This window comes from Pan troglodytes, chromosome 14 (assembly GCF_028858775.2).
Source record: "Pan troglodytes isolate AG18354 chromosome 14, NHGRI_mPanTro3-v2.0_pri, whole genome shotgun sequence".
Taxonomy (NCBI): domain Eukaryota; kingdom Metazoa; phylum Chordata; class Mammalia; order Primates; family Hominidae; genus Pan; species Pan troglodytes.
Window position 1 is genome coordinate 15,033,422 of NC_072412.2, and position 23,957 is coordinate 15,057,378.

Consider the following 23,957-nt stretch of genomic DNA (forward strand, 5'->3'; position numbering starts at 1 on the left):
GTCACTGGAGGCATACGGGGTGACGGCCAAACAAAGCATCATGTCCAGGTATGTGCCAGTGGAAGGGGGAAACGGCTGACGTTTCCATCAATGCCAAGGAATATCAAAGAACACCTGGGACCCGGGGGTTGGGGGGCCCGCCTGTGCCTGCCCAAGCCACGTTTTCAAATGCCTACCAGAGGAGCAAAGAGGGTTCTGCAAAATTCGCATCATCCCCAATCCTCCACCGACCCGGTAGCCCTGACGCAACTTCGGCTGGCACAAACCCACAGATAGTGGGAAGGAAACACACAGAGACTGAGAGACAGACAGAGAAGAGAGAATGGGAGACACATACACAGACACCTACACACACACACACACACACACACACACACACACACTCACAGTCATACAGCAGAGGAGAGCAGCCCAGGGGCACGCAGGAAGACCCGTCCTTGAGATCACGGACGGCGGCACGACTTTTGGGGAGACTCACCCCAACCAACACCGTCCGTGCAGGCCTGAGGCTGGGATCCCGTGCTGCTTCCCCCGACTCTGCCTGGGGTTTCATCATCGTGGTCGGCCCTTTGCGACTCCTGGCATCCGGAGACGTTCCCTTCCACCCCGTGGCGAGGTGAGGCCTTAGCCTCAGAGCCTCGATACCCAAGCACTGCCACGGAGGGCTCCTGCTCTGCCAAGCCTCGGGGCCTGGTTTCTACGACAATCTTGGGAACCACTGTGACGGGAGAAACGGTTCGCGACTCGCGCATGCGCATTGGCTGAGCCGATTCGCGCTCCACTCCTGACAGGTAGGCTGTGTCCCCTTTAAATATCGCCACCGCCGCGCGGCGGCCATGATGCTCCTCCTGCTGCCACGGCAGCGGCTGGATCCTGGGACCTGTTTGGGGCGGCGTGGGAGAGGGGGCCGCGGGTGTCTCGTCCTGTCCCAGGCCCAAAACCCGAGGGGACCTGTCCTCAGGAGCTGCATGAGCCCATTTCCACCGAAGGAGGGGGAGCTTCAGGACGCCTGCTGTGTTCTCCGGACTCCCGTTGAGATCCGATTTTGGCCCTTTCCGAGTGAGACAGGATGGGCTCACCGCATCTGGTCAGGCCGGCAGGGCCTGGCTGCAGCACAGAATGATCCCATAGGTCTCAAGGCCTAGTGTCAGCTGCAAATTCACTCATCCATCAGCCCTCTGCCTCCCTCCTCCTTTGAAAGAGCAGTGGCCTGCCTGGCTTGTAAAAGCCCTGGGGTTCCGGAAAGCCGACCGCGCTTTCCAGGACACCTGCAATGAGGAACAGAGGCGAATCCGAGGGGGTGACCATGTGACCACGCGTGGCACTGGCCAATCCCACAGCAGTTGGTGTTAATATGTGTCACTGGAGGCATACGGGGTGACGGCCAAACAAAGCATCATGTCCAGGTATGTGCCAGTGGAAGGGGGAAACGGCTGACGTTTCCATCAATGCCAAGGAATATCAAAGAACACCTGGGACCCGGGGGTTGGGGGGGCCGCCTGTGCCTGCCCAAGCCACGTTTTCAAATGCCTACCAGAGGAGCAAAGAGGGTTCTGCAAAATTCGCATCATCCCCAATCCTCCACCGACCCGGTAGCCCTGACGCAACTTCGGCTGGCACAAACCCACAGATAGTGGGAAGGAAACACACAGAGACTGAGAGACAGACAGAGAAGAGAGAATGGGAGACACATACACAGACACCTACACACACACACACACACACACACACACACACACACTCACAGTCATACAGCAGAGGAGAGCAGCCCAGGGGCACGCAGGAAGACCCGTCCTTGAGATCACGGACGGCGGCACGACTTTTGGGGAGACTCACCCCAACCAACACCGTCCGTGCAGGCCTGAGGCTGGGATCCCGTGCTGCTTCCCCCGACTCTGCCTGGGGTTTCATCATCATGGTCGGCCCTTTGCGACTCCTGGCATCCGGAGACGTTCCCTTCCACCCCGTGGCGAGGTGAGGCCTTAGCCTCAGAGCCTCGATACCCAAGCACTGCCACGGAGGGCTCCTGCTCTGCCAAGCCTCGGGGCCTGGTTTCTACGACAATCTTGGGAACCACTGTGACGGGAGAAACGGTTCGCGACTCGCGCATGCGCATTGGCTGAGCCGATTCGCGCTCCACTCCTGACAGATAGGCTGTGTCCCCTTTAAATATCGCCACCGCCGCGCGGCGGCCATGATGCTCCTCCTGCTGCCACGGCAGCGGCTGGATCCTGGGACCTGTTTGGGGCGGCGTGGGAGAGGGGGCCGCGGGTGTCTCGTCCTGTCCCAGGCCCAAAACCCCAGGGGACCTGTCCTCAGGAGCTGCATGAGCCCATTTCCACCGAAGGAGGGGGAGCTTCAGGACGCCTGCTGTGTTCTCCGGACTCCCGTTGAGATCCGATTTTGGCCCTTTCCGAGTGAGACAGGATGGGCTCACCGCATCTGGTCAGGCCGGCAGGGCCTGGCTGCAGCACAGAATGATCCCATAGGTCTCAAGGCCTAGTGTCAGCTGCAAATTCACTCATCCATCAGCCCTCTGCCTCCCTCCTCCTTTGAAAGAGCAGTGGCCTGCCCGGCTTGTAAAAGCCCTGGGGTTCCGGAAAGCCGACCGCGCTTTCCAGGACACCTGCAATGAGGAACAGAGGCGAATCCGAGGGGGTGACCATGTGACCACGCGTGGCACTGGCCAATCCCACAGCAGTTGGTGTTAATATGTGTCACTGGAGGCATACGGGGTGACGGCCAAACAAAGCATCATGTCCAGGTATGTGCCAGTGGAAGGGGGAAACGGCTGACGTTTCCATCAATGCCAAGGAATATCAAAGAACACCTGGGACCCGGGGGTTGGGGGGGCCGCCTGTGCCTGCCCAAGCCACGTTTTCAAATGCCTACCAGAGGAGCAAAGAGGGTTCTGCAAAATTCGCATCATCCCCAATCCTCCACCGACCCGGTAGCCCTGACGCAACTTCGGCTGGCACAAACCCACAGATAGTGGGAAGGAAACACACAGAGACTGAGAGACAGACAGAGAAGAGAGAATGGGAGACACATACACAGACACCTACACACACACACACACACACACACACACTCACAGTCATACAGCAGAGGAGAGCAGCCCAGGGGCACGCAGGAAGACCCGTCCTTGAGATCACGGACGGCGGCACGACTTTTGGGGAGACTCACCCCAACCAACACCGTCCGTGCAGGCCTGAGGCTGGGATCCCGTGCTGCTTCCCCCGACTCTGCCTGGGGTTTCATCATCATGGTCGGCCCTTTGCGACTCCTGGCATCCGGAGACGTTCCCTTCCACCCCGTGGCGAGGTGAGGCCTTAGCCTCAGAGCCTCGATACCCAAGCACTGCCACGGAGGGCTCCTGCTCTGCCAAGCCTCGGGGCCTGGTTTCTACGACAATCTTGGGAACCACTGTGACGGGAGAAACGGTTCGCGACTCGCGCATGCGCATTGGCTGAGCCGATTCGCGCTCCACTCCTGACAGATAGGCTGTGTCCCCTTTAAATATCGCCACCGCCGCGCGGCGGCCATGATGCTCCTCCTGCTGCCACGGCAGCGGCTGGATCCTGGGACCTGTTTGGGGCGGCGTGGGAGAGGGGGCCGCGGGTGTCTCGTCCTGTCCCAGGCCCAAAACCCCAGGGGACCTGTCCTCAGGAGCTGCATGAGCCCACTTCCACCGAAGGAGGGGGAGCTTCAGGACGCCTGCTGTGTTCTCTGGACTCCCGTTGAGATAAGATTTTGGCCCTTTCCGAGTGAGACAGGATGGGCTCACCGCATCTGGTCAGGCCGGCAGGGCCTGGCTGCAGCACAGAATGATCCCATAGGTCTCAAGGCCTAGTGTCAGCTGCAAATTCACTCATCCATCAGCCCTCTGCCTCCCTCCTCCTTTGAAAGAGCAGTGGCCTGCCCGGCTTGTAAAAGCCCTGGGGTTCCGGAAAGCCGACCGCGCTTTCCAGGACACCTGCAATGAGGAACAGAGGCGAATCCGAGGGGGTGACCATGTGACCACGCGTGGCACTGGCCAATCCCACAGCAGTTGGTGTTAATATGTGTCACTGGAGGCATACGGGGTGACGGCCAAACAAAGCATCATGTCCAGGTATGTGCCAGTGGAAGGGGGAAACGGCTGACGTTTCCATCAATGCCAAGGAATATCAAAGAACACCTGGGACCCGGGGGTTGGGGGGGCCGCCTGTGCCTGCCCAAGCCACGTTTTCAAATGCCTACCAGAGGAGCAAAGAGGGTTCTGCAAAATTCGCATCATCCCCAATCCTCCACCGACCCGGTAGCCCTGACGCAACTTCGGCTGGCACAAACCCACAGATAGTGGGAAGGAAACACACAGAGACTGAGAGTCAGACAGAGAAGAGAGAATGGGAGACACATACACAGACACCTACACACACACACACACACACACACACACACACACACACTCACAGTCATACAGCAGAGGAGAGCAGCCCAGGGGCACGCAGGAAGACCCGTCCTTGAGATCACGGACGGCGGCACGACTTTTGGGGAGACTCACCCCAACCAACACCGTCCGTGCAGGCCTGAGGCTGGGATCCCGTGCTGCTTCCCCCGACTCTGCCTGGGGTTTCATCATCATGGTCGGCCCTTTGCGACTCCTGGCATCCGGAGACGTTCCCTTCCACCCCGTGGCGAGGTGAGGCCTTAGCCTCAGAGCCTCGATACCCAAGCACTGCCACGGAGGGCTCCTGCTCTGCCAAGCCTCGGGGCCTGGTTTCTACGACAATCTTGGGAACCACTGTGACGGGAGAAACGGTTCGCGACTCGCGCATGCGCATTGGCTGAGCCGATTCGCGCTCCACTCCTGACAGATAGGCTGTGTCCCCTTTAAATATCGCCACCGCCGCGCGGCGGCCATGATGCTCCTCCTGCTGCCACGGCAGCGGCTGGATCCTGGGACCTGTTTGGGGCGGCGTGGGAGAGGGGGCCGCGGGTGTCTCGTCCTGTCCCAGGCCCAAAACCCCAGGGGACCTGTCCTCAGGAGCTGCATGAGCCCACTTCCACCGAAGGAGGGGGAGCTTCAGGACGCCTGCTGTGTTCTCCGGACTCCCGTTGAGATCCGATTTTGGCCCTTTCCGAGTGAGACAGGATGGGCTCACCGCATCTGGTCAGGCCGGCAGGGCCTGGCTGCAGCACAGAATGATCCCATAGGTCTCAAGGCCTAGTGTCAGCTGCAAATTCACTCATCCATCAGCCCTCTGCCTCCCTCCTCCTTTGAAAGAGCAGTGGCCTGCCCGGCTTGTAAAAGCCCTGGGGTTCCGGAAAGCCGACCGCGCTTTCCAGGACACCTGCAATGAGGAACAGAGGCGAATCCGAGGGGGTGACCATGTGACCACGCGTGGCACTGGCCAATCCCACAGCAGTTGGTGTTAATATGTGTCACTGGAGGCATACAGGGTGACGGCCAAACAAAGCATCATGTCCAGGTATGTGCCAGTGGAAGGGGGAAACGGCTGACGTTTCCATCAATGCCAAGGAATATCAAAGAACACCTGGGACCCGGGGGTTGGGGGGGCCGCCTGTGCCTGCCCAAGCCACGTTTTCAAATGCCTACCAGAGGAGCAAAGAGGGTTCTGCAAAATTCGCATCATCCCCAATCCTCCACCGACCCGGTAGCCCTGACGCAACTTCGGCTGGCACAAACCCACAGATAGTGGGAAGGAAACACACAGAGACTGAGAGACAGACAGAGAAGAGAGAATGGGAGACACATACACAGACACCTACACACACACACACACACACACACACACACACACACACACACTCACAGTCATACAGCAGAGGAGAGCAGCCCAGGGGCACGCAGGAAGACCCGTCCTTGAGATCACGGACGGCGGCACGACTTTTGGGGAGACTCACCCCAACCAACACCGTCCGTGCAGGCCTGAGGCTGGGATCCCGTGCTGCTTCCCCCGACTCTGCCTGGGGTTTCATCATCATGGTCGGCCCTTTGCGACTCCTGGCATCCGGAGACGTTCCCTTCCACCCCGTGGCGAGGTGAGGCCTTAGCCTCAGAGCCTCGATACCCAAGCACTGCCACGGAGGGCTCCTGCTCTGCCAAGCCTCGGGGCCTGGTTTCTACGACAATCTTGGGAACCACTGTGACGGGAGAAACGGTTCGCGACTCGCGCATGCGCATTGGCTGAGCCGATTCGCGCTCCACTCCTGACAGATAGGCTGTGTCCCCTTTAAATATCGCCACCGCCGCGCGGCGGCCATGATGCTCCTCCTGCTGCCACGGCAGCGGCTGGATCCTGGGACCTGTTTGGGGCGGCGTGGGAGAGGGGGCCGCGGGTGTCTCGTCCTGTCCCAGGCCCAAAACCCCAGGGGACCTGTCCTCAGGAGCTGCATGAGCCCACTTCCACCGAAGGAGGGGGAGCTTCAGGACGCCTGCTGTGTTCTCCGGACTCCCGTTGAGATCCGATTTTGGCCCTTTCCGAGTGAGACAGGATGGGCTCACCGCATCTGGTCAGGCCGGCAGGGTCTGGCTGCAGCACAGAATGATCCCATAGGTCTCAAGGCCTAGTGTCAGCTGCAAATTCACTCATCCATCAGCCCTCTGCCTCCCTCCTCCTTTGAAAGAGCAGTGGCCTGCCCGGCTTGTAAAAGCCCTGGGGTTCCGGAAAGCCGACCGCGCTTTCCAGGACACCTGCAATGAGGAACAGAGGCGAATCCGAGGGGGTGACCATGTGACCACGCGTGGCACTGGCCAATCCCACAGCAGTTGGTGTTAATATGTGTCACTGGAGGCATACGGGGTGACGGCCAAACAAAGCATCATGTCCAGGTATGTGCCAGTGGAAGGGGGAAACGGCTGACGTTTCCATCAATGCCAAGGAATATCAAAGAACACCTGGGACCCGGGGGTTGGGGGGCCCGCCTGTGCCTGCCCAAGCCACGTTTTCAAATGCCTACCAGAGGAGCAAAGAGGGTTCTGCAAAATTCGCATCATCCCCAATCCTCCACCGACCCGGTAGCCCTGACGCAACTTCGGCTGGCACAAACCCACAGATAGTGGGAAGGAAACACACAGAGACTGAGAGACAGACAGAGAAGAGAGAATGGGAGACACATACACAGACACCTACACACACACACACACACACACACACACACACACACACACTCACAGTCATACAGCAGAGGAGAGCAGCCCAGGGGCACGCAGGAAGACCCGTCCTTGAGATCACGGACGGCGGCACGACTTTTGGGGAGACTCACCCCAACCAACACCGTCCGTGCAGGCCTGAGGCTGGGATCCCGTGCTGCTTCCCCCGACTCTGCCTGGGGTTTCATCATCGTGGTCGGCCCTTTGCGACTCCTGGCATCCGGAGACGTTCCCTTCCACCCCGTGGCGAGGTGAGGCCTTAGCCTCAGAGCCTCGATACCCAAGCACTGCCACGGAGGGCTCCTGCTCTGCCAAGCCTCGGGGCCTGGTTTCTACGACAATCTTGGGAACCACTGTGACGGGAGAAACGGTTCGCGACTCGCGCATGCGCATTGGCTGAGCCGATTCGCGCTCCACTCCTGACAGGTAGGCTGTGTCCCCTTTAAATATCGCCACCGCCGCGCGGCGGCCATGATGCTCCTCCTGCTGCCACGGCAGCGGCTGGATCCTGGGACCTGTTTGGGGCGGCGTGGGAGAGGGGGCCGCGGGTGTCTCGTCCTGTCCCAGGCCCAAAACCCCAGGGGACCTGTCCTCAGGAGCTGCATGAGCCCACTTCCACCGAAGGAGGGGGAGCTTCAGGACGCCTGCTGTGTTCTCCGGACTCCCGTTGAGATCCGATTTTGGCCCTTTCCGAGTGAGACAGGATGGGCTCACCGCATCTGGTCAGGCCGGCAGGGCCTGGCTGCAGCACAGAATGATCCCATAGGTCTCAAGGCCTAGTGTCAGCTGCAAATTCACTCATCCATCAGCCCTCTGCCTCCCTCCTCCTTTGAAAGAGCAGTGGCCTGCCCGGCTTGTAAAAGCCCTGGGGTTCCGGAAAGCCGACCGCGCTTTCCAGGACACCTGCAATGAGGAACAGAGGCGAATCCGAGGGGGTGACCATGTGACCACGCGTGGCACTGGCCAATCCCACAGCAGTTGGTGTTAATATGTGTCACTGGAGGCATACGGGGTGACGGCCAAACAAAGCATCATGTCCAGGTATGTGCCAGTGGAAGGGGGAAACGGCTGACGTTTCCATCAATGCCAAGGAATATCAAAGAACACCTGGGACCCGGGGGTTGGGGGGGCCGCCTGTGCCTGCCCAAGCCACGTTTTCAAATGCCTACCAGAGGAGCAAAGAGGGTTCTGCAAAATTCGCATCATCCCCAATCCTCCACCGACCCGGTAGCCCTGACGCAACTTCGGCTGGCACAAACCCACAGATAGTGGGAAGGAAACACACAGAGACTGAGAGACAGACAGAGAAGAGAGAATGGGAGACACATACACAGACACCTACACACACACACACACACACACACACACACACACACTCACAGTCATACAGCAGAGGAGAGCAGCCCAGGGGCACGCAGGAAGACCCGTCCTTGAGATCACGGACGGCGGCACGACTTTTGGGGAGACTCACCCCAACCAACACCGTCCGTGCAGGCCTGAGGCTGGGATCCCGTGCTGCTTCCCCCGACTCTGCCTGGGGTTTCATCATCATGGTCGGCCCTTTGCGACTCCTGGCATCCGGAGACGTTCCCTTCCACCCCGTGGCGAGGTGAGGCCTTAGCCTCAGAGCCTCGATACCCAAGCACTGCCACGGAGGGCTCCTGCTCTGCCAAGCCTCGGGGCCTGGTTTCTACGACAATCTTGGGAACCACTGTGACGGGAGAAACGGTTCGCGACTCGCGCATGCGCATTGGCTGAGCCGATTCGCGCTCCACTCCTGACAGATAGGCTGTGTCCCCTTTAAATATCGCCACCGCCGCGCGGCGGCCATGATGCTCCTCCTGCTGCCACGGCAGCGGCTGGATCCTGGGACCTGTTTGGGGCGGCGTGGGAGAGGGGGCCGCGGGTGTCTCGTCCTGTCCCAGGCCCAAAACCCCAGGGGACCTGTCCTCAGGAGCTGCATGAGCCCACTTCCACCGAAGGAGGGGGAGCTTCAGGACGCCTGCTGTGTTCTCCGGACTCCCGTTGAGATCCGATTTTGGCCCTTTCCGAGTGAGACAGGATGGGCTCACCGCATCTGGTCAGGCCGGCAGGGCCTGGCTGCAGCACAGAATGATCCCATAGGTCTCAAGGCCTAGTGTCAGCTGCAAATTCACTCATCCATCAGCCCTCTGCCTCCCTCCTCCTTTGAAAGAGCAGTGGCCTGCCCGGCTTGTAAAAGCCCTGGGGTTCCGGAAAGCCGACCGCGCTTTCCAGGACACCTGCAATGAGGAACAGAGGCGAATCCGAGGGGGTGACCATGTGACCACGCGTGGCACTGGCCAATCCCACAGCAGTTGGTGTTAATATGTGTCACTGGAGGCATACGGGGTGACGGCCAAACAAAGCATCATGTCCAGGTATGTGCCAGTGGAAGGGGGAAACGGCTGACGTTTCCATCAATGCCAAGGAATATCAAAGAACACCTGGGACCCGGGGGTTGGGGGGGCCGCCTGTGCCTGCCCAAGCCACGTTTTCAAATGCCTACCAGAGGAGCAAAGAGGGTTCTGCAAAATTCGCATCATCCCCAATCCTCCACCGACCCGGTAGCCCTGACGCAACTTCGGCTGGCACAAACCCACAGATAGTGGGAAGGAAACACACAGAGACTGAGAGACAGACAGAGAAGAGAGAATGGGAGACACATACACAGACACCTACACACACACACACACACACACACACACACACACACTCACAGTCATACAGCAGAGGAGAGCAGCCCAGGGGCACGCAGGAAGACCCGTCCTTGAGATCACGGACGGCGGCACGACTTTTGGGGAGACTCACCCCAACCAACACCGTCCGTGCAGGCCTGAGGCTGGGATCCCGTGCTGCTTCCCCCGACTCTGCCTGGGGTTTCATCATCATGGTCGGCCCTTTGCGACTCCTGGCATCCGGAGACGTTCCCTTCCACCCTGTGGCGAGGTGAGGCCTTAGCCTCAGAGCCTCGATACCCAAGCACTGCCACGGAGGGCTCCTGCTCTGCCAAGCCTCGGGGCCTGGTTTCTACGACAATCTTGGGAACCACTGTGACGGGAGAAACGGTTCGCGACTCGCGCATGCGCATTGGCTGAGCCGATTCGCGCTCCACTCCTGACAGATAGGCTGTGTCCCCTTTAAATATCGCCACCGCCGCGCGGCGGCCATGATGCTCCTCCTGCTGCCACGGCAGCGGCTGGATCCTGGGACCTGTTTGGGGCGGCGTGGGAGAGGGGGCCGCGGGTGTCTCGTCCTGTCCCAGGCCCAAAACCCCAGGGGACCTGTCCTCAGGAGCTGCATGAGCCCACTTCCACCGAAGGAGGGGGAGCTTCAGGACGCCTGCTGTGTTCTCCGGACTCCCGTTGAGATCCGATTTTGGCCCTTTCCGAGTGAGACAGGATGGGCTCACCGCATCTGGTCAGGCCGGCAGGGCCTGGCTGCAGCACAGAATGATCCCATAGGTCTCAAGGCCTAGTGTCAGCTGCAAATTCACTCATCCATCAGCCCTCTGCCTCCCTCCTCCTTTGAAAGAGCAGTGGCCTGCCCGGCTTGTAAAAGCCCTGGGGTTCCGGAAAGCCGACCGCGCTTTCCAGGACACCTGCAATGAGGAACAGAGGCGAATCCGAGGGGGTGACCATGTGACCACGCGTGGCACTGGCCAATCCCACAGCAGTTGGTGTTAATATGTGTCACTGGAGGCATACGGGGTGACGGCCAAACAAAGCATCATGTCCAGGTATGTGCCAGTGGAAGGGGGAAACGGCTGACGTTTCCATCAATGCCAAGGAATATCAAAGAACACCTGGGACCCGGGGGTTGGGGGGGCCGCCTGTGCCTGCCCAAGCCACGTTTTCAAATGCCTACCAGAGGAGCAAAGAGGGTTCTGCAAAATTCGCATCATCCCCAATCCTCCACCGACCCGGTAGCCCTGACGCAACTTCGGCTGGCACAAACCCACAGATAGTGGGAAGGAAACACACAGAGACTGAGAGACAGACAGAGAAGAGAGAATGGGAGACACATACACAGACACCTACACACACACACACACACACACACACACACACACACTCACAGTCATACAGCAGAGGAGAGCAGCCCAGGGGCACGCAGGAAGACCCGTCCTTGAGATCACGGACGGCGGCACGACTTTTGGGGAGACTCACCCCAACCAACACCGTCCGTGCAGGCCTGAGGCTGGGATCCCGTGCTGCTTCCCCCGACTCTGCCTGGGGTTTCATCATCATGGTCGGCCCTTTGCGACTCCTGGCATCCGGAGACGTTCCCTTCCACCCCGTGGCGAGGTGAGGCCTTAGCCTCAGAGCCTCGATACCCAAGCACTGCCACGGAGGGCTCCTGCTCTGCCAAGCCTCGGGGCCTGGTTTCTACGACAATCTTGGGAACCACTGTGACGGGAGAAACGGTTCGCGACTCACGCATGCGCATTGGCTGAGCCGATTCGCGCTCCACTCCTGACAGATAGGCTGTGTCCCCTTTAAATATCGCCACCGCCGCGCGGCGGCCATGATGCTCCTCCTGCTGCCACGGCAGCGGCTGGATCCTGGGACCTGTTTGGGGCGGCGTGGGAGAGGGGGCCGCGGGTGTCTCGTCCTGTCCCAGGCCCAAAACCCCAGGGGACCTGTCCTCAGGAGCTGCATGAGCCCACTTCCACCGAAGGAGGGGGAGCTTCAGGACGCCTGCTGTGTTCTCCGGACTCCCGTTGAGATCCGATTTTGGCCCTTTCCGGGTGAGACAGGATGGGCTCACCGCATCTGGTCAGGCCGGCAGGGCCTGGCTGCAGCACAGAATGATCCCATAGGTCTCAAGGCCTAGTGTCAGCTGCAAATTCACTCATCCATCAGCCCTCTGCCTCCCTCCTCCTTTGAAAGAGCAGTGGCCTGCCCGGCTTGTAAAAGCCCTGGGGTTCCGGAAAGCCGACCGCGCTTTCCAGGACACCTGCAATGAGGAACAGAGGCGAATCCGAGGGGGTGACCATGTGACCACGCGTGGCACTGGCCAATCCCACAGCAGTTGGTGTTAATATGTGTCACTGGAGGCATACGGGGTGACGGCCAAACAAAGCATCATGTCCAGGTATGTGCCAGTGGAAGGGGGAAACGGCTGACGTTTCCATCAATGCCAAGGAATATCAAAGAACACCTGGGACCCGGGGGTTGGGGGGGCCGCCTGTGCCTGCCCAAGCCACGTTTTCAAATGCCTACCAGAGGAGCAAAGAGGGTTCTGCAAAATTCGCATCATCCCCAATCCTCCACCGACCCGGTAGCCCTGACGCAACTTCGGCTGGCACAAACCCACAGATAGTGGGAAGGAAACACACAGAGACTGAGAGACAGACAGAGAAGAGAGAATGGGAGACACATACACAGACACCTACACACACACACACACACACACACACACACACACACTCACAGTCATACAGCAGAGGAGAGCAGCCCAGGGGCACGCAGGAAGACCCGTCCTTGAGATCACGGACGGCGGCACGACTTTTGGGGAGACTCACCCCAACCAACACCGTCCGTGCAGGCCTGAGGCTGGGATCCCGTGCTGCTTCCCCCGACTCTGCCTGGGGTTTCATCATCGTGGTCGGCCCTTTGCGACTCCTGGCATCCGGAGACGTTCCCTTCCACCCCGTGGCGAGGTGAGGCCTTAGCCTCAGAGCCTCGATACCCAAGCACTGCCACGGAGGGCTCCTGCTCTGCCAAGCCTCGGGGCCTGGTTTCTACGACAATCTTGGGAACCACTGTGACGGGAGAAACGGTTCGCGACTCGCGCATGCGCATTGGCTGAGCCGATTCGCGCTCCACTCCTGACAGGTAGGCTGTGTCCCCTTTAAATATCGCCACCGCCGCGCGGCGGCCATGATGCTCCTCCTGCTGCCACGGCAGCGGCTGGATCCTGGGACCTGTTTGGGGCGGCGTGGGAGAGGGGGCCGCGGGTGTCTCGTCCTGTCCCAGGCCCAAAACCCCAGGGGACCTGTCCTCAGGAGCTGCATGAGCCCACTTCCACCGAAGGAGGGGGAGCTTCAGGACGCCTGCTGTGTTCTCCGGACTCCCGTTGAGATCCGATTTTGGCCCTTTCCGAGTGAGACAGGATGGGCTCACCGCATCTGGTCAGGCCGGCAGGGCCTGGCTGCAGCACAGAATGATCCCATAGGTCTCAAGGCCTAGTGTCAGCTGCAAATTCACTCATCCATCAGCCCTCTGCCTCCCTCCTCCTTTGAAAGAGCAGTGGCCTGCCCGGCTTGTAAAAGCCCTGGGGTTCCGGAAAGCCGACCGCGCTTTCCAGGACACCTGCAATGAGGAACAGAGGCGAATCCGAGGGGGTGACCATGTGACCACGCGTGGCACTGGCCAATCCCACAGCAGTTGGTGTTAATATGTGTCACTGGAGGCATACGGGGTGACGGCCAAACAAAGCATCATGTCCAGGTATGTGCCAGTGGAAGGGGGAAACGGCTGACGTTTCCATCAATGCCAAGGAATATCAAAGAACACCTGGGACCCGGGGGTTGGGGGGGCCGCCTGTGCCTGCCCAAGCCACGTTTTCAAATGCCTACCAGAGGAGCAAAGAGGGTTCTGCAAAATTCGCATCATCCCCAATCCTCCACCGACCCGGTAGCCCTGACGCAACTTCGGCTGGCACAAACCCACAGATAGTGGGAAGGAAACACACAGAGACTGAGAGACAGACAGAGAAGAGAGAATGGGAGACACATACACAGACACCTACACACACACACACACACACACACACACATACACACTCACAGTCATACAGCAGAGGAGAGCAGCCCAGGGGCACGCAGGAAGACCCGTACTTGAGATCACGGACGGCGGCACGACTTTTGGGGAGACTCACCCCAACCAACACCGTCCGTGCAGGCCTGAGGCTGGGATCCCGTGCTGCTTCCCCCGACTCTGCCTGGGGTTTCATCATCATGGTCGGCCCTTTGCGACTCCTGGCATCCGGAGACGTTCCCTTCCACCCCGTGGCGAGGTGAGGCCTTAGCCTCAGAGCCTCGATACCCAAGCACTGCCACGGAGGGCTCCTGCTCTGCCAAGCCTCGGGGCCTGGTTTCTACGACAATCTTGGGAACCACTGTGACGGGAGAAACGGTTCGCGACTCGCGCATGCGCATTGGCTGAGCCGATTCGCGCTCCACTCCTGACAGATAGGCTGTGTCCCCTTTAAATATCGCCACCGCCGCGCGGCGGCCATGATGCTCCTCCTGCTGCCACGGCAGCGGCTGGATCCTGGGACCTGTTTGGGGCGGCGTGGGAGAGGGGGCCGCGGGTGTCTCGTCCTGTCCCAGGCCCAAAACCCCAGGGGACCTGTCCTCAGGAGCTGCATGAGCCCACTTCCACCGAAGGAGGGGGAGCTTCAGGACGCCTGCTGTGTTCTCCGGACTCCCGTTGAGATCCGATTTTGGCCCTTTCCGAGTGAGACAGGATGGGCTCACCGCATCTGGTCAGGCCGGCAGGGCCTGGCTGCAGCACAGAATGATCCCATAGGTCTCAAGGCCTAGTGTCAGCTGCAAATTCACTCATCCATCAGCCCTCTGCCTCCCTCCTCCTTTGAAAGAGCAGTGGCCTGCCCGGCTTGTAAAAGCCCTGGGGTTCCGGAAAGCCGACCGCGCTTTCCAGGACACCTGCAATGAGGAACAGAGGCGAATCCGAGGGGGTGACCATGTGACCACGCGTGGCACTGGCCAATCCCACAGCAGTTGGTGTTAATATGTGTCACTGGAGGCATACGGGGTGACGGCCAAACAAAGCATCATGTCCAGGTATGTGCCAGTGGAAGGGGGAAACGGCTGACGTTTCCATCAATGCCAAGGAATATCAAAGAACACCTGGGACCCGGGGGTTGGGGGGCCCGCCTGTGCCTGCCCAAGCCACGTTTTCAAATGCCTACCAGAGGAGCAAAGAGGGTTCTGCAAAATTCGCATCATCCCCAATCCTCCACCGACCCGGTAGCCCTGACGCAACTTCGGCTGGCACAAACCCACAGATAGTGGGAAGGAAACACACAGAGACTGAGAGACAGACAGAGAAGAGAGAATGGGAGACACATACACAGACACCTACACACACACACACACACACACACACACACACACACACACACTCACAGTCATACAGCAGAGGAGAGCAGCCCAGGGGCACGCAGGAAGACCCGTCCTTGAGATCACGGACGGCGGCACGACTTTTGGGGAGACTCACCCCAACCAACACCGTCCGTGCAGGCCTGAGGCTGGGATCCCGTGCTGCTTCCCCCGACTCTGCCTGGGGTTTCATCATCGTGGTCGGCCCTTTGCGACTCCTGGCATCCGGAGACGTTCCCTTCCACCCCGTGGCGAGGTGAGGCCTTAGCCTCAGAGCCTCGATACCCAAGCACTGCCACGGAGGGCTCCTGCTCTGCCAAGCCTCGGGGCCTGGTTTCTACGACAATCTTGGGAACCACTGTGACGGGAGAAACGGTTCGCGACTCGCGCATGCGCATTGGCTGAGCCGATTCGCGCTCCACTCCTGACAGATAGGCTGTGTCCCCTTTAAATATCGCCACCGCCGCGCGGCGGCCATGATGCTCCTCCTGCTGCCACGGCAGCGGCTGGATCCTGGGACCTGTTTGGGGCGGCGTGGGAGAGGGGGCCGCGGGTGTCTCGTCCTGTCCCAGGCCCAAAACCCCAGGGGACCTGTCCTCAGGAGCTGCATGAGCCCATTTCCACCGAAGGAGGGGGAGCTTCAGGACGCCTGCTGTGTTCTCCGGACTCCCGTTGAGATCCGATTTTGGCCCTTTCCGAGTGAGACAGGATGGGCTCACCGCATCTGGTCAGGCCGGCAGGGCCTGGCTGCAGCACAGAATGATCCCATAGGTCTCAAGGCCTAGTGTCAGCTGCAAATTCACTCATCCATCAGCCCTCTGCCTCCCTCCTCCTTTGAAAGAGCAGTGGCCTGCCCGGCTTGTAAAAGCCCTGGGGTTCCGGAAAGCCGACCGCGCTTTCCAGGACACCTGCAATGAGGAACAGAGGCGAATCCGAGGGGGTGACCATGTGACCACGCGTGGCACTGGCCAATCCCACAGCAGTTGGTGTTAATATGTGTCACTGGAGGCATACGGGGTGACGGCCAAACAAAGCATCATGTCCAGGTATGTGCCAGTGGAAGGGGGAAACGGCTGACGTTTCCATCAATGCCAAGGAATATCAAAGAACACCTGGGACCCGGGGGTTGGGGGGGCCGCCTGTGCCTGCCCAAGCCACGTTTTCAAATGCCTACCAGAGGAGCAAAGAGGGTTCTGCAAAATTCGCATCATCCCCAATCCTCCACCGACCCGGTAGCCCTGACGCAACTTCGGCTGGCACAAACCCACAGATAGTGGGAAGGAAACACACAGAGACTGAGAGACAGACAGAGAAGAGAGAATGGGAGACACATACACAGACACCTACACACACACACACACACACACACACACACACACACTCACAGTCATACAGCAGAGGAGAGCAGCCCAGGGGCACGCAGGAAGACCCGTCCTTGAGATCACGGACGGCGGCACGACTTTTGGGGAGACTCACCCCAACCAACACCGTCCGTGCAGGCCTGAGGCTGGGATCCCGTGCTGCTTCCCCCGACTCTGCCTGGGGTTTCATCATCATGGTCGGCCCTTTGCGACTCCTGGCATCCGGAGACGTTCCCTTCCACCCCGTGGCGAGGTGAGGCCTTAGCCTCAGAGCCTCGATACCCAAGCACTGCCACGGAGGGCTCCTGCTCTGCCAAGCCTCGGGGCCTGGTTTCTACGACAATCTTGGGAACCACTGTGACGGGAGAAACGGTTCGCGACTCGCGCATGCGCATTGGCTGAGCCGATTCGCGCTCCACTCCTGACAGATAGGCTGTGTCCCCTTTAAATATCGCCACCGCCGCGCGGCGGCCATGATGCTCCTCCTGCTGCCACGGCAGCGGCTGGATCCTGGGACCTGTTTGGGGCGGCGTGGGAGAGGGGGCCGCGGGTGTCTCGTCCTGTCCCAGGCCCAAAACCCCAGGGGACCTGTCCTCAGGAGCTGCATGAGCCCATTTCCACCGAAGGAGGGGGAGCTTCAGGACGCCTGCTGTGTTCTCCGGACTCCCGTTGAGATCCGATTTTGGCCCTTTCCGAGTGAGACAGGATGGGCTCACCGCATCTGGTCAGGCCGGCAGGGCCTGGCTGCAGCACAGAATGATCCCATAGGTCTCAAGGCCTAGTGTCAGCTGCAAATTCACTCATCCATCAGCCCTCTGCCTCCCTCCTCCTTTGAAAGAGCAGTGGCCTGCCCGGCTTGTAAAAGCCCTGGGGTTCCGGAAAGCCGACCGCGCTTTCCAGGACACCTGCAATGAGGAACAGAGGCGAATCCGAGGGGGTGACCATGTGACCACGCGTGGCACTGGCCAATCCCACAGCAGTTGGTGTTAATATGTGTCACTGGAGGCATACGGGGTGACGGCCAAACAAAGCATCATGTCCAGGTATGTGCCAGTGGAAGGGGGAAACGGCTGACGTTTCCATCAATGCCAAGGAATATCAAAGAACACCTGGGACCCGGGGGTTGGGGGGGCCGCCTGTGCCTGCCCAAGCCACGTTTTCAAATGCCTACCAGAGGAGCAAAGAGGGTTCTGCAAAATTCGCATCATCCCCAATCCTCCACCGACCCGGTAGCCCTGACGCAACTTCGGCTGGCACAAACCCACAGATAGTGGGAAGGAAACACACAGAGACTGAGAGACAGACAGAGAAGAGAGAATGGGAGACACATACACAGACACCTACACACACACACACACACACACACACACTCACAGTCATACAGCAGAGGAGAGCAGCCCAGGGGCACGCAGGAAGACCCGTCCTTGAGATCACGGACGGCGGCACGACTTTTGGGGAGACTCACCCCAACCAACACCGTCCGTGCAGGCCTGAGGCTGGGATCCCGTGCTGCTTCCCCCGACTCTGCCTGGGGTTTCATCATCATGGTCGGCCCTTTGCGACTCCTGGCATCCGGAGACGTTCCCTTCCACCCCGTGGCGAGGTGAGGCCTTAGCCTCAGAGCCTCGATACCCAAGCACTGCCACGGAGGGCTCCTGCTCTGCCAAGCCTCGGGGCCTGGTTTCTACGACAATCTTGGGAACCACTGTGACGGGAGAAACGGTTCGCGACTCGCGCATGCGCATTGGCTGAGCCGATTCGCGCTCCACTCCTGACAGATAGGCTGTGTCCCCTTTAAATATCGCCACCGCCGCGCGGCGGCCATGATGCTCCTCCTGCTGCCACGGCAGCGGCTGGATCCTGGGACCTGTTTGGGGCGGCGTGGGAGAGGGGGCCGCGGGTGTCTCGTCCTGTCCCAGGCCCAAAACCCCAGGGGACCTGTCCTCAGGAGCTGCATGAGCCCACTTCCACCGAAGGAGGGGGAGCTTCAGGACGCCTGCTGTGTTCTCCGGACTCCCGTTGAGATAAGATTTTGGCCCTTTCCGAGTGAGACAGGATGGGCTCACCGCATCTGGTCAGGCCGGCAGGGCCTGGCTGCAGCACAGAATGATCCCATAGGTCTCAAGGCCTAGTGTCAGCTGCAAATTCACTCATCCATCAGCCCTCTGCCTCCCTCCTCCTTTGAAAGAGCAGTGGCCTGCCCGGCTTGTAAAAGCCCTGGGGTTCCGGAAAGCCGACCGCGCTTTCCAGGACACCTGCAATGAGGAACAGAGGCGAATCCGAGGGGGTGACCATGTGACCACGCGTGGCACTGGCCAATCCCACAGCAGTTGGTGTTAATATGTGTCACTGGAGGCATACGGGGTGACGGCCAAACAAAGCATCATGTCCAGGTATGTGCCAGTGGAAGGGGGAAACGGCTGACGTTTCCATCAATGCCAAGGAATATCAAAGAACACCTGGGACCCGGGGGTTGGGGGGGCCGCCTGTGCCTGCCCAAGCCACGTTTTCAAATGCCTACCAGAGGAGCAAAGAGGGTTCTGCAAAATTCGCATCATCCCCAATCCTCCACCGACCCGGTAGCCCTGACGCAACTTCGGCTGGCACAAACCCACAGATAGTGGGAAGGAAACACACAGAGACTGAGAGTCAGACAGAGAAGAGAGAATGGGAGACACATACACAGACACCTACACACACACACACACACACACACACACACACACACACTCACAGTCATACAGCAGAGGAGAGCAGCCCAGGGGCACGCAGGAAGACCCGTCCTTGAGATCACGGACGGCGGCACGACTTTTGGGGAGACTCACCCCAACCAACACCGTCCGTGCAGGCCTGAGGCTGGGATCCCGTGCTGCTTCCCCCGACTCTGCCTGGGGTTTCATCATCATGGTCGGCCCTTTGCGACTCCTGGCATCCGGAGACGTTCCCTTCCACCCCGTGGCGAGGTGAGGCCTTAGCCTCAGAGCCTCGATACCCAAGCACTGCCACGGAGGGCTCCTGCTCTGCCAAGCCTCGGGGCCTGGTTTCTACGACAATCTTGGGAACCACTGTGACGGGAGAAACGGTTCGCGACTCGCGCATGCGCATTGGCTGAGCCGATTCGCGCTCCACTCCTGACAGATAGGCTGTGTCCCCTTTAAATATCGCCACCGCCGCGCGGCGGCCATGATGCTCCTCCTGCTGCCACGGCAGCGGCTGGATCCTGGGACCTGTTTGGGGCGGCGTGGGAGAGGGGGCCGCGGGTGTCTCGTCCTGTCCCAGGCCCAAAACCCCAGGGGACCTGTCCTCAGGAGCTGCATGAGCCCACTTCCACCGAAGGAGGGGGAGCTTCAGGACGCCTGCTGTGTTCTCCGGACTCCCGTTGAGATCCGATTTTGGCCCTTTCCGAGTGAGACAGGATGGGCTCACCGCATCTGGTCAGGCCGGCAGGGCCTGGCTGCAGCACAGAATGATCCCATAGGTCTCAAGGCCTAGTGTCAGCTGCAAATTCACTCATCCATCAGCCCTCTGCCTCCCTCCTCCTTTGAAAGAGCAGTGGCCTGCCCGGCTTGTAAAAGCCCTGGGGTTCCGGAAAGCCGACCGCGCTTTCCAGGACACCTGCAATGAGGAACAGAGGCGAATCCGAGGGGGTGACCATGTGACCACGCGTGGCACTGGCCAATCCCACAGCAGTTGGTGTTAATATGTGTCACTGGAGGCATACGGGGTGACGGCCAAACAAAGCATCATGTCCAGGTATGTGCCAGTGGAAGGGGGAAACGGCTGACGTTTCCATCAATGCCAAGGAATATCAAAGAACACCTGGGACCCGGGGGTTGGGGGGCCCGCCTGTGCCTGCCCAAGCCACGTTTTCAAATGCCTACCAGAGGAGCAAAGAGGGTTCTGCAAAATTCGCATCATCCCCAATCCTCCACCGACCCGGTAGCCCTGACGCAACTTCGGCTGGCACAAACCCACAGATAGTGGGAAGGAAACACACAGAGACTGAGAGACAGACAGAGAAGAGAGAATGGGAGACACATACACAGACACCTACACACACACACACACACACACACACACACACACACACACACTCACAGTCATACAGCAGAGGAGAGCAGCCCAGGGGCACGCAGGAAGACCCGTCCTTGAGATCACGGACGGCGGCACGACTTTTGGGGAGACTCACCCCAACCAACACCGTCCGTGCAGGCCTGAGGCTGGGATCCCGTGCTGCTTCCCCCGACTCTGCCTGGGGTTTCATCATCATGGTCGGCCCTTTGCGACTCCTGGCATCCGGAGACGTTCCCTTCCACCCCGTGGCGAGGTGAGGCCTTAGCCTCAGAGCCTCGATACCCAAGCACTGCCACGGAGGGCTCCTGCTCTGCCAAGCCTCGGGGCCTGGTTTCTACGACAATCTTGGGAACCACTGTGACGGGAGAAACGGTTCGCGACTCGCGCATGCGCATTGGCTGAGCCGATTCGCGCTCCACTCCTGACAGATAGGCTGTGTCCCCTTTAAATATCGCCACCGCCGCGCGGCGGCCATGATGCTCCTCCTGCTGCCACGGCAGCGGCTGGATCCTGGGACCTGTTTGGGGCGGCGTGGGAGAGGGGGCCGCGGGTGTCTCGTCCTGTCCCAGGCCCAAAACCCCAGGGGACCTGTCCTCAGGAGCTGCATGAGCCCACTTCCACCGAAGGAGGGGGAGCTTCAGGACGCCTGCTGTGTTCTCCGGACTCCCGTTGAGATCCGATTTTGGCCCTTTCCGAGTGAGACAGGATGGGCTCACCGCATCTGGTCAGGCCGGCAGGGCCTGGCTGCAGCACAGAATGATCCCATAGGTCTCAAGGCCTAGTGTCAGCTGCAAATTCACTCATCCATCAGCCCTCTGCCTCCCTCCTCCTTTGAAAGAGCAGTGGCCTGCCCGGCTTGTAAAAGCCCTGGGGTTCCGGAAAGCCGACCGCGCTTTCCAGGACACCTGCAATGAGGAACAGAGGCGAATCCGAGGGGGTGACCATGTGACCACGCGTGGCACTGGCCAATCCCACAGCAGTTGGTGTTAATATGTGTCACTGGAGGCATACGGGGTGACGGCCAAACAAAGCATCATGTCCAGGTATGTGCCAGTGGAAGGGGGAAACGGCTGACGTTTCCATCAATGCCAAGGAATATCAAAGAACACCTGGGACCCGGGGGTTGGGGGGCCCGCCTGTGCCTGCCCAAGCCACGTTTTCAAATGCCTACCAGAGGAGCAAAGAGGGTTCTGCAAAATTCGCATCATCCCCAATCCTCCACCGACCCGGTAGCCCTGACGCAACTTCGGCTGGCACAAACCCACAGATAGTGGGAAGGAAACACACAGAGACTGAGAGACAGACAGAGAAGAGAGAATGGGAGACACATACACAGACACCTACACACACACACACACACACACACACACACACACACTCACAGTCATACAGCAGAGGAGAGCAGCCCAGGGGCACGCAGGAAGACCCGTCCTTGAGATCACGGACGGCGGCACGACTTTTGGGGAGACTCACCCCAACCAACACCGTCCGTGCAGGCCTGAGGCTGGGATCCCGTGCTGCTTCCCCCGACTCTGCCTGGGGTTTCATCATCGTGGTCGGCCCTTTGCGACTCCTGGCATCCGGAGACGTTCCCTTCCACCCCGTGGCGAGGTGAGGCCTTAGCCTCAGAGCCTCGATACCCAAGCACTGCCACGGAGGGCTCCTGCTCTGCCAAGCCTCGGGGCCTGGTTTCTACGACAATCTTGGGAACCACTGTGACGGGAGAAACGGTTCGCGACTCGCGCATGCGCATTGGCTGAGCCGATTCGCGCTCCACTCCTGACAGGTAGGCTGTGTCCCCTTTAAATATCGCCACCGCCGCGCGGCGGCCATGATGCTCCTCCTGCTGCCACGGCAGCGGCTGGATCCTGGGACCTGTTTGGGGCGGCGTGGGAGAGGGGGCCGCGGGTGTCTCGTCCTGTCCCAGGCCCAAAACCCCAGGGGACCTGTCCTCAGGAGCTGCATGAGCCCACTTCCACCGAAGGAGGGGGAGCTTCAGGACGCCTGCTGTGTTCTCCGGACTCCCGTTGAGATCCGATTTTGGCCCTTTCCAAGTGAGACAGGATGGGCTCACCGCATCTGGTCAGGCCGGCAGGGCCTGGCTGCAGCACAGAATGATCCCATAGGTCTCAAGGCCTAGTGTCAGCTGCAAATTCACTCATCCATCAGCCCTCTGCCTCCCTCCTCCTTTGAAAGAGCAGTGGCCTGCCCGGCTTGTAAAAGCCCTGGGGTTCCGGAAAGCCGACCGCGCTTTCCAGGACACCTGCAATGAGGAACAGAGGCGAATCCGAGGGGGTGACCATGTGACCACGCGTGGCACTGGCCAATCCCACAGCAGTTGGTGTTAATATGTGTCACTGGAGGCATACGGGGTGACGGCCAAACAAAGCATCATGTCCAGGTATGTGCCAGTGGAAGGGGGAAACGGCTGACGTTTCCATCAATGCCAAGGAATATCAAAGAACACCTGGGACCCGGGGGTTGGGGGGGCCGCCTGTGCCTGCCCAAGCCACGTTTTCAAATGCCTACCAGAGGAGCAAAGAGGGTTCTGCAAAATTCGCATCATCCCCAATCCTCCACCGACCCGGTAGCCCTGACGCAACTTCGGCTGGCACAAACCCACAGATAGTGGGAAGGAAACACACAGAGACTGAGAGACAGACAGAGAAGAGAGAATGGGAGACACATACACAGACACCTACACACACACACACACACACACACACACACACACACTCACAGTCATACAGCAGAGGAGAGCAGCCCAGGGGCACGCAGGAAGACCCGTCCTTGAGATCACGGACGGCGGCACGACTTTTGGGGAGACTCACCCCAACCAACACCGTCCGTGCAGGCCTGAGGCTGGGATCCCGTGCTGCTTCCCCCGACTCTGCCTGGGGTTTCATCATCATGGTCGGCCCTTTGCGACTCCTGGCATCCGGAGACGTTCCCTTCCACCCCGTGGCGAGGTGAGGCCTTAGCCTCAGAGCCTCGATACCCAAGCACTGCCACGGAGGGCTCCTGCTCTGCCAAGCCTCGGGGCCTGGTTTCTACGACAATCTTGGGAACCACTGTGACGGGAGAAACGGTTCGCGACTCGCGCATGCGCATTGGCTGAGCCGATTCGCGCTCCACTCCTGACAGATAGGCTGTGTCCCCTTTAAATATCGCCACCGCCGCGCGGCGGCCATGATGCTCCTCCTGCTGCCACGGC